This window comes from Nycticebus coucang, chromosome 4 (assembly GCF_027406575.1).
Source record: "Nycticebus coucang isolate mNycCou1 chromosome 4, mNycCou1.pri, whole genome shotgun sequence".
NCBI classification, from domain to species: domain Eukaryota; kingdom Metazoa; phylum Chordata; class Mammalia; order Primates; family Lorisidae; genus Nycticebus; species Nycticebus coucang.
The window spans coordinates 27,865,944-27,878,124 of NC_069783.1; the positions used below are offsets into that span (position 1 = coordinate 27,865,944).

The 12,181-nt window shown below is 46.5% G+C and overlaps 1 protein-coding gene across 1 annotated transcript in view; it reads right to left on the reverse strand.

Moving 5' to 3' along the window:
• The window catches only part of LOC128584280 (ALK tyrosine kinase receptor-like), a 635,794-nt gene that overhangs the window by 387,027 nt on the left and 236,586 nt on the right, over positions 1-12,181 (reverse strand). The window lies entirely within an intron of this gene.

Genomic DNA, 12,181 nt, shown 5'->3' on the forward strand with positions numbered 1-12,181 from the left:
AGCCTCCACCCTGTCCAGAGAGGCCACATTTCAATTCCATAGGCAGTGGAGCTATGTTGGTGAAAAGGCAACAAGAGAAGAAAATGTGTCCTTTCTGTGGTTCACATTATGGGAAGTATCCTCCGAGAAGATAGTTTTAAAATAATAGTAAGAAAAAAAGTTCACAGGTTGGATGTGAAGGAGCCCTGTGGCTGGCCAGGTTATCTGGAGACAGAGAGAGGGCCTGAGGCTGAGCGGACAGAGCCGGCCTGAGCAACTCAACAGACTGAATCCAACCTGACTCTGGCATTTCCCGACTGGGTGACCCCAGGTGGGAGAATTAACCTTTCTGGTCTTAAATTTCCCCACCTGCACATTGGGATGATAATTACCTCTCAAGTTTGCTGTACGTACTGATGGTAAAATGTATTATCTATAAAAATGAGTCTGGTCCACATTTGGTGCTCAGGGACAATCCTTACCAGGCCCTGTCCTATCTGCCTGAGAAGGGAAAGGCCAGTGAGAAGTCCGGTTTTGTTCCCAGTCCCGCTTCACCTGCCCTATTATCTGCCCTTCAGCCTCCCCTGTGGAGAAGACCGAATCTGGGGTTGTGAAACTGAGTTTATTCTCTTTCAGGGAGGAACTAGGGAGGTGAGGAGAAAACAGGGAGCCCTGAGGGGGCCAGGGCCTGGGGCATTTATGGTCTTTGAGTGGGCTTCTGGAGGAGGATCAATCTTGTGCCCCCATGTCATGCTATGTCGTCCCCACTTTCAGGGCCCACAGGCCACACAGCTTCTCTTTTCCCTTCTTTACTCATTGTCTGCTTCCCAAAGTGCCTGAAGTACTTCACTCCTGGTGCTCTCAAAACTCCTGTTAGATTAACTGAAGATGTCCCAAAATGCAAATCATTCAGGCCATCTTTTACTTTACCCTCTCTTCCCGGGACCTGAGAGAGGAGACCAGGTGGTAGACACTGGACAGGTAATATGGGGGGTTTGGTTTGGGTCCAGACGTGGCCAGCTGCTTCTCCTGTGTGGACTTTGGTTTCCTCATCTCTTAAAGAAGAAATTTCTAGATTAGATGATTCCAGAAACAAGCACCTGGGGAGACCTGGGCTCCACTCCAGCTCTGCCACTGAATTGCTGGTGACTTTTGAATAAGTTACACAACCTCTCTGGGCCTCGAGTTTCCCAAACACAAAATCTTAGCCAGATGATTTTTAAAGTTTCTTCCTGGTTTGGCTTTTGTAAGGTTCTGAAGTCCTCGCTCTCAGAAGGGCTGCAGCTTATTGGAATAATCAAGCTTTGCAGTGGCGCTAGTGGGCACTCCGTCACAGCTAGCATTTACATATTTGAACAGCTGCTTCTGGGGCTACTACAGCCTTTATTTCCGAGACAAGTCTAGGGTGGGGATTTCAGAATGCAGTGGGGAAGATGCCAATGCAGGCAGCCAGTCACTGGATTGTCTTTTAATGGGTGTGCACACCCACGGGCAGCTGGTCCTGCCCAGGAATGAGAGTAACATAATTCCCATTGAACTATTTAAGTCTAGGAGAGAAGGAAAAAAAAAATCCTCTGATTATACTTCTATTAAATATCTTTCTGCTTCTTAGCTGGATGAGATTTGTGTCCCCCAGCTGTTGTCCAGGAGTTCCGTTGTTCTAGTCCTAAGGTTAATATCACTCGCCCTTTTGTGATTTAGACAGGTCACTTGTACAACGGCAAGCTAAGAAGGGTAGATCTCACCTTGTGGGAGTTGACATGTCACTTGCTGCCAACATATTTTAATAGTCTTAAAGATTTTCTGTTTGCTTCTGGGTGCTGAGCTGTTAATCTGGAGTTGGTGTTGGGGACTCACAGGCTGCCTTAATCTTCAAAATGGGCTTAAAGGCACCTGGTTTTGATAGCATCTTCTAAGTAGAAAATTGGTCCAGCCTTAGAAGTAAAGGCCCAGCCATTGAACATGGCTCTTCTGGGAAGGGTCAGAAAGACTGATCCACATCAGGGAGTGGTCATGTCAGAAGAAGGGAGACAAAGCCACCAGCCACCTCCATCCCATGGGAACAGTTATCAGTGCCTTTGCCAAAGCTTCAACTTCGGGTGTCATCCCCGACCTTGGATTTTTCCTGCAATTAAGGATGTCCTGTTTGTTGCCTGAGACAGAGATGTGGTGTGCTAACTCAGACATTGCCTGGAAAATGTGCCCCACGTGCACACTAGACAGACAGACAAATAGGAAACGCGATCTCAGCACCAAGCATCAATTCTGGGATCTTTGAACTCTGGAGAGTCATAACTGGCTGTGTTTGGGCCAGATCCTGCCACGAGAAACAGGTTATGCAAATGCCCTGATTATCAAATGAGTTCATTTTAAGATTCTTGCTGCAAGGCAGTCTCCTTTTAACTGTCAAAGCTGTACTCTCTGACTTCCACGAGGAATGGAGTTAACATTGCTGCTCATTTTGGGTACAGTTGAACAGGGCTTTTTAATAATACATTCTGATCTAATTTCTCATAAAATATGGAGACACAGGTTTTTCTCTCCTAAGCTAGCCCCAGTGCGTTTAGGACCATCATACCTGGGACTTGTCTTCCCTAATAATGCCAGGTTGAATTTCATTTTCCTTGAGCCCTTTCTGAGGTTCTAGACCTAGTGTGCTTTTAAAATTTCTCAGCTTAACCTTCTTCTGACCCTCTGTAATGTAATTTACAGAGTCTAATTTACAGGCTTAAAGCAATTGGGGCTTCAGACTGAAGCCACCTGAAAGTAGAGGCAGGTCCATACCCAAAAGGAGGGGCGGGAAGCCAAGGACTGCCATGGGTGCTTTCCTTGTCTTCTTTTTGTTGTTGTTTTTTGACATTTTTTAAAACTCAGATTAATAGGAGGGTAGACATGATTGGGTTACATTGTGTTTCTAAGGTAAAGTTGAAGTTAAGCACTTCATCCAGGAGGTGTGCTGAACACCATCCCTCTTTTCCTCCTCTCCCTCCCCCATTTGAATGTACATGTGTTTTTCTCTCATATGGGCATGTAGTTGTTTTTCTATTGGTTTCATATTAGGATTGAGTACATTGAATACTTGCATTTCCGTTCTTGTGATACTTCCCTAAGAAGAGAGTGTTACAACTCCATCCAGATAAATACAAAAGATGTATGGTCTGGGTGTTTTCCTTATATCACTGTATTTAATCAACTTTGAGAAGTGGTTGATCTTGTCTTCTCTCTACAGGGGAAAAAACTGAAGCTCAGAAAGTTAAGTTTACTTGTCCAAAGATCAAAGGACTACCCTGAGGCAAAACCAGAGTGTTACCCAGGGGTAGCTAATGATGAGGAGCTAGTGTTTCTCATCACTCCTCCGCAGCTTCAGAATCTCAATTCAGGGCAAAGATTAAATTAAATAATATATGAGAAACCTACAAAGTGCTCTATTTCTGTTGTTCTTAGACCCAAAGTCTACAAACTTTACATATCTGAAAAGGCTTCTCCACTATCCTTAGGGGACAGAGCTATATTTTCTCAGTATCAGACCCATTTTGCAAAGTGGCCATGACCTTCAGAAGGATACAGAGATTTCAACCTTACTGTATGTACCTTTTTGGGACCAGGAGAATCTGACCATTGAAAAACAGCAATTACTGGGCGGTGCCTGTGCCTCAATGAGTAGGGCACCCAGCCCATATACCTACCGAGGGTGGCGGGTTCGAACACAGCCCTGGCCAAACTGTAACAAAAAAATAGCTGGGCACTGTGGCGGGCACCTCTAGTCCCAGCTACTCGTGAGGCTGAGGCAAGAGAATCACCTAAGCCCAAGAGCTGGAGGTTGCTGTAAGCTGTGATGCCATGGTACTCTACCGAAGGCGTCAAAGTGAGACTCTGTCTCAAGAGAAAAAAAAAAAAAGAGAAAGAAAAAGAAAAGAAAAGCAGCAAGTACTTTAAAAAAGACACACATTTTCTAGAATCTGCTGATCACACACTAGAAATCACTGCTACCCACTTTCTTGTCTCTTCCATCATGCAAGAAAGGTAAGGTAATGGAGTCGCCTGGGAATGGTTTGCCTGCTGAGATGAGTGTCAAGTGCTGTGAAGAGAAAGGCTCTGGCAGAGAAGTGGGGAGGTTCCAGGCTTGGTCCTGCACACTGCAGCTAGGGGACCTCAGCAGATACTACCCTTGTCTGTGTCTTTTTTGCACCTGAAAGATGAGAGAAATGGAGCATTCACCCTCCACAGTGCCCTGCATTTCCGGAGGGCAGTGATTCCATGGGGCTCAGCCTGGGCTGCCACAACCAGACCTCCAGATCACTGGTCACTTTCACTCTGCCTGTTTCCACTGGGCAGCTGCTGCCCAAACAGGAGCTTGTTGCCATCCTCGGGGGCCAGATTCCCTATGGAAGGAGGCTGAGCACATATCACATCCAATGGAGACTCAACTTACCTCCAGATCCTCAAAGAATTAAGAAGAAAAGTGCGTGCAAGTTTTGTAGAAGACTACTCCAGGTTGAGTGAGTAAGAGTGTGTGCATTTTTGTATTGTATGTATTTTGTTCAGTGTGTGTATTTATTTGTATCAGTTGGTACCTATATCTTGAAACCTCCTGGGGTAGGAATAACATTTCAAAAACTGAATTCATTAATAGTTACCTTAAAGACATTGTTTTAGTATGAAGCACATTACGGTAGCTGATCAGAAGACCTCTGCAGTGACCCTGTCCAAAGAGATACCCCATCACCCTTAAGAAAACTTGTTTGTATAGGAGTCCACAGTGACTGCCCTCTTTGGACACTCTAAAGCCAAGAGTAGAAATCCAGCTACTAGGAATGCATGTGACTACTAAACAGTCATGCTAGGCCTGTACCTGGGAAGTATGGGCTACTCAGGAAGAGATGGGGGCCTTTTACCCAGCACCCACTGTGAGCTCAGATGCTTGAGGAGATTGCACTGAAGTTCCAGGGACTCTCCATAACACCAGTGAAGGGTAACAGAGAGACTTGGCACACTTTGGACACTAGGGGGGCTTAAATATCCAACAATCTTCCTTTGTGTCTAGACTGATCTCAGGTTTCCCCCAAATCCCTTGGATCAAGGCCCTTTGTGCTTCCTTAATCCTAACCCTGTTAGCTCAGAGACCTCCCACTAGTTTCCTAAATCACCTGTGTCATTTACAAGGAAAGGGATCAGAGGCACCCCTATTTTTCAAGAAGGCCCCTCCAAGGTTGTCCAGTTTCTACGGGACCATGGGTGGCAGGGACTTAAGCAACCGCCCTGTAGAGCACCTAGTGATGTCTGCCCTGGAGCAGGTCCACTGAACACCTAGTGATGTCTGCCCTGGGGCAGGCCACCTGAGCACCTAGTGATGTCTACCCTGGGGCAGGCCACCTGAGCGCCTAGTGATGTCTACCCTGGGGCAGGCCACCTGAGCGCCTAGTGATGTCTACCCTGGGGCAGGCCACCTGAGCGCCTAGTGATGTCTACCCTGGGGCAGGCCACCTGAGCGCCTAGTGATGTCTACCCTGGGGCAGGCCACCTGAGCGCCTAGTGATGTCTACCCTGGGGCAGGCCACCTGAGCGCCTAGTGATGTCTACCCTGGGGCAGGCCACCTGAGCACCTAGTGATGTCTTCCCTGGGGCAGGCCACCTGAGCACCTAGTGATGTCTACCCTGGAGCAGGTCCACTGAACACCTAGTGATGTCTGCCCTGGGGCAGGCCACTTGAGCACCTAGTGATGTCTACCCTGGGGCAGGCCAACTGAGCGCCTAGTGATGTCTACCCTGGGGCAGGCCACCTGAGCACCTAGTGATGTCTGCCCCAGCTTTGTGAGCACGGGGCTAAAACGTCATGAGTAAGAGAAGAATGACACATCTACTGACCCCATGACACTTCATCCTGTTTCATTTTATCTTCTATTACAAGTGTTTTGGAGGTCAAGCTGGCAGGGGAGGGAGGGTGTCTGTTGTATGTTCTTGTCTCTGGCAGCTCTGGGTGTCATGTTAACAGAAGCGTCCTGACCTGAGGGGAAGGCCTCTGTGAAGGCCCATGGGAAATGCATTCCTAACTGAAAGCACTTGCAGTGGACTTGCTGGGGGCAGACTCCACATCAGGCACCTTACACCCCTGCTGTACTTAACTCCTTGGATGCAGGCAGGATTCTTATCCCCATTCAACAGGTGAATACATTGGAACTCAAAGACCTGAAGTCACATCTGCTGTTAATCAGATAGGAAGTGACTGGGTGGCTTTTCACGGATGCTTCCTTCTTGCCGCTCCTTAGGCCTTGATTTCAGTATTTCACACGCGGGGGTTTCAGGACGGAAAAGATGGCAGAAACAGCCCTCTCTGCCTCACCCACTTTTGAGCCATAGGCAGGGATAGTTGTCAAGTGAGACAGGAAAGGGTCTGGGCCCAGAGAGGGACAGGCAGGGCAGGAGCCAGAGCATCTCAGCTGCCATTGAAGGTCAGATGACATCTTTATAAAGGCAGGCCCCAAGCAAGGACTGAGCAGAGGGTGTATCACCAAGATCCCAGTCTGAATCCCAGTGGGTAGGCAGCTCTGGAGGCCAGGCTGCACAGCAGGGCCTGAGGCTCAGAGTTCCTATCTGCGTTTCCTGATGTCTTCCAGAATGTGTGCTGTGTGTCTTGGGTCAGACTGAGATCCCAGTTTAAGAAACTGGAGCTGGGGAGGGCAAGGTTTCTATGGCCATTGGGTTGTGTCTGTTGTTTAGGGGGACCCATAAAAGAGTTCATGCAACTAGATACTGGATTGTGAGATCTGCATCTGAAAACAAAATTGCCAAGCTTGCCACAAGTTTAAAATCTGCCAACCTGATTGCAGTTTTATCTATTATTTTCCTGCTAAAAATGCTTTTCCTATTTCTAGCTGTCTCAACCTGCTGTCTAACAACTGGGCTGTAGACAGCCTGACACTGTGCCTGTTTTTACCAGTTGAACACTGTCTGTGGCCCTTTCCAGCCCTATGATCTTTTCCTATATGTCTGTGCCCAAATATGATTCATCAAGTGACCTTAACATTATCATCATGTTTGAGATTTGACTCCAATTCTGCCACCTGTCAGCTGTGTGACATGGGATGCTCCCTTACTCTAAGCCTTCTCTTAGAATCACCGAAATGGTTCAAGGTAACAATGCATGTGTTTGGAATGGAGAGATTTCCAAAGCACTTTGATTCAGAACTTGGCTAGATAGCTATGCCCTTTTTGAGCACAGCTTTCTATTTATCCTAAGAAACAGTATTTATTTCAGGTATTCCAACTATTGGTCTGAAGGAGGTGATGGCAGATGACCATTTTAGTATTTTGTTGTACCATGGTGACAGGTGACACTGGTGTTACCCTCAGATGACATTTATGGAGAAGCTGTTAGAATGTTAAGTGATGTTTGAAATCAATCATTTCTCCCCTTAGATAGGTACAACAACCAAGATCCGGGCAAGGGAAAAGACTGACCCAGGGCTGTGTCACTGGTCAGAGAGTCCTTCACTCAGTGCGGAAGACATTTCTCCTGGTGTTAGAGGCCCCTCTGAATACCATGAATACCATACCATATGTGTCATAAATATGATGCCAATTCTCTTACAGTTGGCCTTTAGAAGCATCTGTATGTGATGCTACAGCCCAGTAAATAAAGTCCCGGAAATCAGCATTCTCAGAACACCAACAGCCCTTAAGGATTGTACCCAGCTCCTAGGAACCACTGGGGCAGCCACGAACCCTGATGAGTAAGCCAGGGTCTCTTTTTTTCCAGGGATTCATCAGAACTTTCCAATTATAGACCTCCAGAGTCATGAGGGACATTGGAGACCATGTGAGATGAAGAAGCTGAGATCGGAGAATGACGAGGCTCACCAAGGTTGCATGGAGGGAGGGGTTCTCACCAAGGTTACAGAACTGGCATGAAAATCCTGTTCCTAATTCTGTGATTATTATTGTTATTATCCAAGCTGTAGGCAATAAGCAGACAAAACAACACCTTAAACAATTAGAAAAATTCTCAAAAATCTATACTGCTTTTTATGGAAGAATTTGGCAAAATCAGGTATCTCCCAGTGAACAGATAGCTCAACTCATTCCCAAGAAGGCTTTTTGCGTTCTCTCCTCCTATATTTACTCTTCTGCCAACAAACTGCTTCCTGATGGTTGCTGGAAATTTCCTGATGGTGAGCATGTCTGTTCATAGGCCATAATCCACAGTGAGAACAGGGTGAGGGAAAGCATTAACCAGAAGCAGAGGGGAAACATCGCTAGAGAATTCTTGGAAAGCCTCCCAGCACTGGTCCAATTAGCCTTGTGCTTTGAGGCAATTCATTTCACTACTTGAGTCTTGGTTTTCTCACATATAAACCAGAGAGAATTATAACACTAACGGTGCTGATATAAATAATAAAAATAGTAATATCTGCTGTGATGATGAAATAAGGTAATAAACATGGCTGTGCTTTCTTAACTCTGAGACACTGTGTTGATAGATGTTCCTGATACCCTGGAGCTGTGATGTGTACACATGGCTCTGTCTCCCTGTGCTTCGGATGTACCACCAAGAACCTAGAGGTGAACTGAATGGACTTGATCTTGGAGGATCCAGAGAAATTCATATATACTTTTCCCCTTACCCTCATGGGAGTTGCAGGGGGTCCTGGGGGGGGATCCAAGGCATTGCAGGGAATATTAAAAACACAGATCCTGTGTGCAGTCAGGTTGCCCGAGTTGCAAGTTAGGGTGTGCCACCACTAGTTGCATAGCTCAGGGAAAATTATTTAACCTCCCTGCCTCACTGTTTTTCATCCATGAAACAGGGAAACCTCATGGGATTGTGGGGATGAAATACGACAGTGGACATTGAGCACCCAGTGTTGTGACTCGCACAAAGACTGCCCTTCTTTAAGAATGGCTGTCATCGTCCTTACTCTGGAAGTTGCTCCAGCGATCAGCAATGGCAGAGGGGACATACGAGGGGACGTGTCCAGCACTAAATGGACAATGCTTTGACTGTGTCAAACCTTGTTGCAGCCAGAGGGTGAAAGGAAAAGGGATGAGTGAGAGACATTTGCTCCTCACTCATCTTTCCCTTGTGGTTTTCTGGCCAAGTTTCCCTTTAAAAAACTTCAAGTGAGATGACCTGAGTGCTAGCCCAGGCTCTGTGGTATAATTTCACACAAGTTGTTTAACCTTTCCAGACCTCAGTGTCCTCATCTGAAAAATGAAGTGGTGGGACGAAGTGATCCTCGAGTCTCTTCCATCTCTACCGTGCAAAGACTAATTGCCCTTTTGGGCAAATGGCCCAAACAAGCTCTCTAATTTAACTCTAGCCAGCTGGTCAGCAGGAACCTAGGCCTGACTTCCGGCCCAGGCTTGGGTGATGAGGGACGGCTGCTCCCCTTGCCGGATTAACTCCTAAAGGAGCCCTTAGCCCTCCAGTTACCTTTGCTATTAACCCACCAGCTACTATCAAAATCTGGTCACTTACTTCATAGCTCTATGTATCAAACCTGGCCCCTGCTTGACCCTTCCCGTGACCACTATTCATCTGTCATGGGGCGCCAGGATATGCACTCACTTCCTTCCCACTAGCCTTCCCTGGAATGCACCTGGGAACCAATCACCCAATTGGAGACATCTGTTTTACTCACTTACCACCAAGCTGCAGTGACGGGCCAAGTCTCCTTTAGTCAATCAATTACATAAACACAGCCTCAGAGCGTGGTGTGTGCACACATGCACACCATGTTGGGAGACAGGCACAGGAAGCTTAATTCTTATCTTTCTTATCTGTGGCCATTACTATTACTATATTTCATATAGATAAGTTGGACTCTGCTCTTAATCCCCCCCCCCAAAAAATACAAAATTAAAGTTGCAGACATTCTGAAGTTAACTAGCCTGGCTTCTTCATTGTATAGATGGGGAAATCAGGAGGGTGAAGTGATGTGGCCAAGGTGGGATTTGGAGGAATAAGAGATCTGAGACCAACTCTTCCCCAGATTGGACTTCCAATTCAGTTCCTTGCTTGCAACTTCTAGAAAACATTCATGCAGAATGTGTGTGTGTGTGCACACGTACGTGCGCATTGGGGGGAGTCTCCAGCAGAATAAAGCAGGATCCAGAGGATATGGTGAAAACCCCAGAATGTGTGTGTGTGTTGAGGAGAGAATGAAGCAGGATCCAGAGGGCATGGCGAAAACCCCAGAATGTGTATGTGGGTGTGCACATGTGCTTGTATGTGTGTGCATGTACGCATATGTGTGTGTGTGCGTGTGTGTGTGTGTGTGTGTGTGTGTTGGGGGGAATCTCCAGCAGAAAGAAGCGGGATCTAGAAGGCATTGTGAAAACCCCAGAAGTCTGTACCATTGCTCAGTATAACATCTGTCTAAATGTAACCGTGCCTGAAACCAGAAGGTTGGAGAAGAGCTCTGAGCAACGTGGTGTCCATGACAAAAGGAGGAGCCTGACAGTCAGGGAAGACCTCAGAATATGCAACTGGCCCTCTCTGAAGAGAAGGAATCTGCTGTGTGTTGGAGGCGAACATGGGATTTCATTTCCCCCGTTCTCAAACTTCCCCTAGTGTGGACCCTGTGGCCCTCCAGGACTCCCAGTCCACTGTTGGGGGGTTGATCTTGCCCATACCTAACTCTTAACGTAGGTAGATGCTAGAGTGGCCCTAGGGAGACAAAACAAGGGAGCCTCTTTTTGCCTGGGGGACCAGAGGATCACAGAAGAAGCAACTTGTAGACCACATCTTGAAGGATGAAAGGATTTTGACAGACGGTAAAAGTTTAGCTAGGAAGTCTGTTGAGAATAGAGGAGGGAATAAAGTTATTCTGGGCAGGCAGGGAACTAATATTGCTTAGCTAAGGAGAGCTGCATAAATTTTGAAGCTGGACTGCATGAGATTAAATCCCAGGTCAGATAAAAGCATGGTTAAAGGTAAAATGCTTCCATACCTCCAAGGACAAACTAGAGACTTAAAACAGTTTTTAGCAAGAACTTTCTAGCTAACAGAGCGATGCCACCAAAACCCAGGCTATTGGCCTCTCCATGTGCTCTGGACGCAGGCAAATCTGTCCTCATAGTCTTCATAATAATGCTGTCAATTAACAACCATAATCATTCCCTGTTTTAAGGATGACAGACAAAGAGCATGGGTAGTGGCTGAAGGTAAGAAAACTCACAAGAATCAGAGCTGGGAATGACATCCACATCTCGGCTCCCAAGCGTAGGCCCCTCAGCCCACTGTTCTGTGTTTTGCTTTCAGGTCAAGGCTGGAGACCTTTAGCTTGGATGTTATAGAGATTTAAATACCCAATGTGGAGGGGAACTAAAGATGGGTTTCCAAATCCAGTCCTACAATCCAGTGACACCAAAATCTCAATTTTAAGATGCTGCTTTCCAGGTGACCATGAGGCAACTAGACTGAGGTTGGCTGTGGGTCCATCCACACAGGGAAGGCATTGCTCCCACACTGAAGGGCCTTTGGGATGGCACAAATCTGACCCAAGGTACTCAAGTGATGGGACTGACAAGTGAGGGAATGCTTTGCAAATCTAGTGAGAAAAAAAATGAACCTTGTCCTAACCTCTGCCAGGCAGGTGGCCTAGGTCTGAATCTCTACTTTACCACTAGTGCTGGGGAGAATCATTGACCTCTCTAGGCCTCAGTTTCCTCTTCCTAGACATGAGACTATTTGACCAGACTACTATCAGCCCTGACAGCTCAGAATTTCTAAGAATTTCATACAGACCAAATTATTCTAGTCATCTACTCAGATAGGCTGGCTAAAGTCCTGTTAATCCGAGGTCTCTTCCAATGCGAAGGCTTGCATCTTTGGTTGCTCTCAACAAAAAATTCCATTTTCAGAGGATTTCCTCATTTTTTCCCCACTCTTGATCAGTTATTTTCCTGAATATGTTTTGGACACACGTCTTTCTGGGTTAGTTAGAAATGCTCTGTATACATTATCTGAGATGTCCCAAAGCTGTCAAAATGGAAATTCCTCCGCTCACTCCAGTCTGTGAAATGCCTTTTTAGGTTAAGAAGAGAAAATAAGCCTTCCCAAAGTAGATCAAATCATAGCTTTGAACCCTCAACCAAAGTAAGTCCAGCCCAGAGACTGTCCTCCTCTTAGACACATTTCTTCCTTGAAACCAATTAATAACAGCATCAAAAATGAGAGGGCTTGTGAAAATGTCCTTAGCCT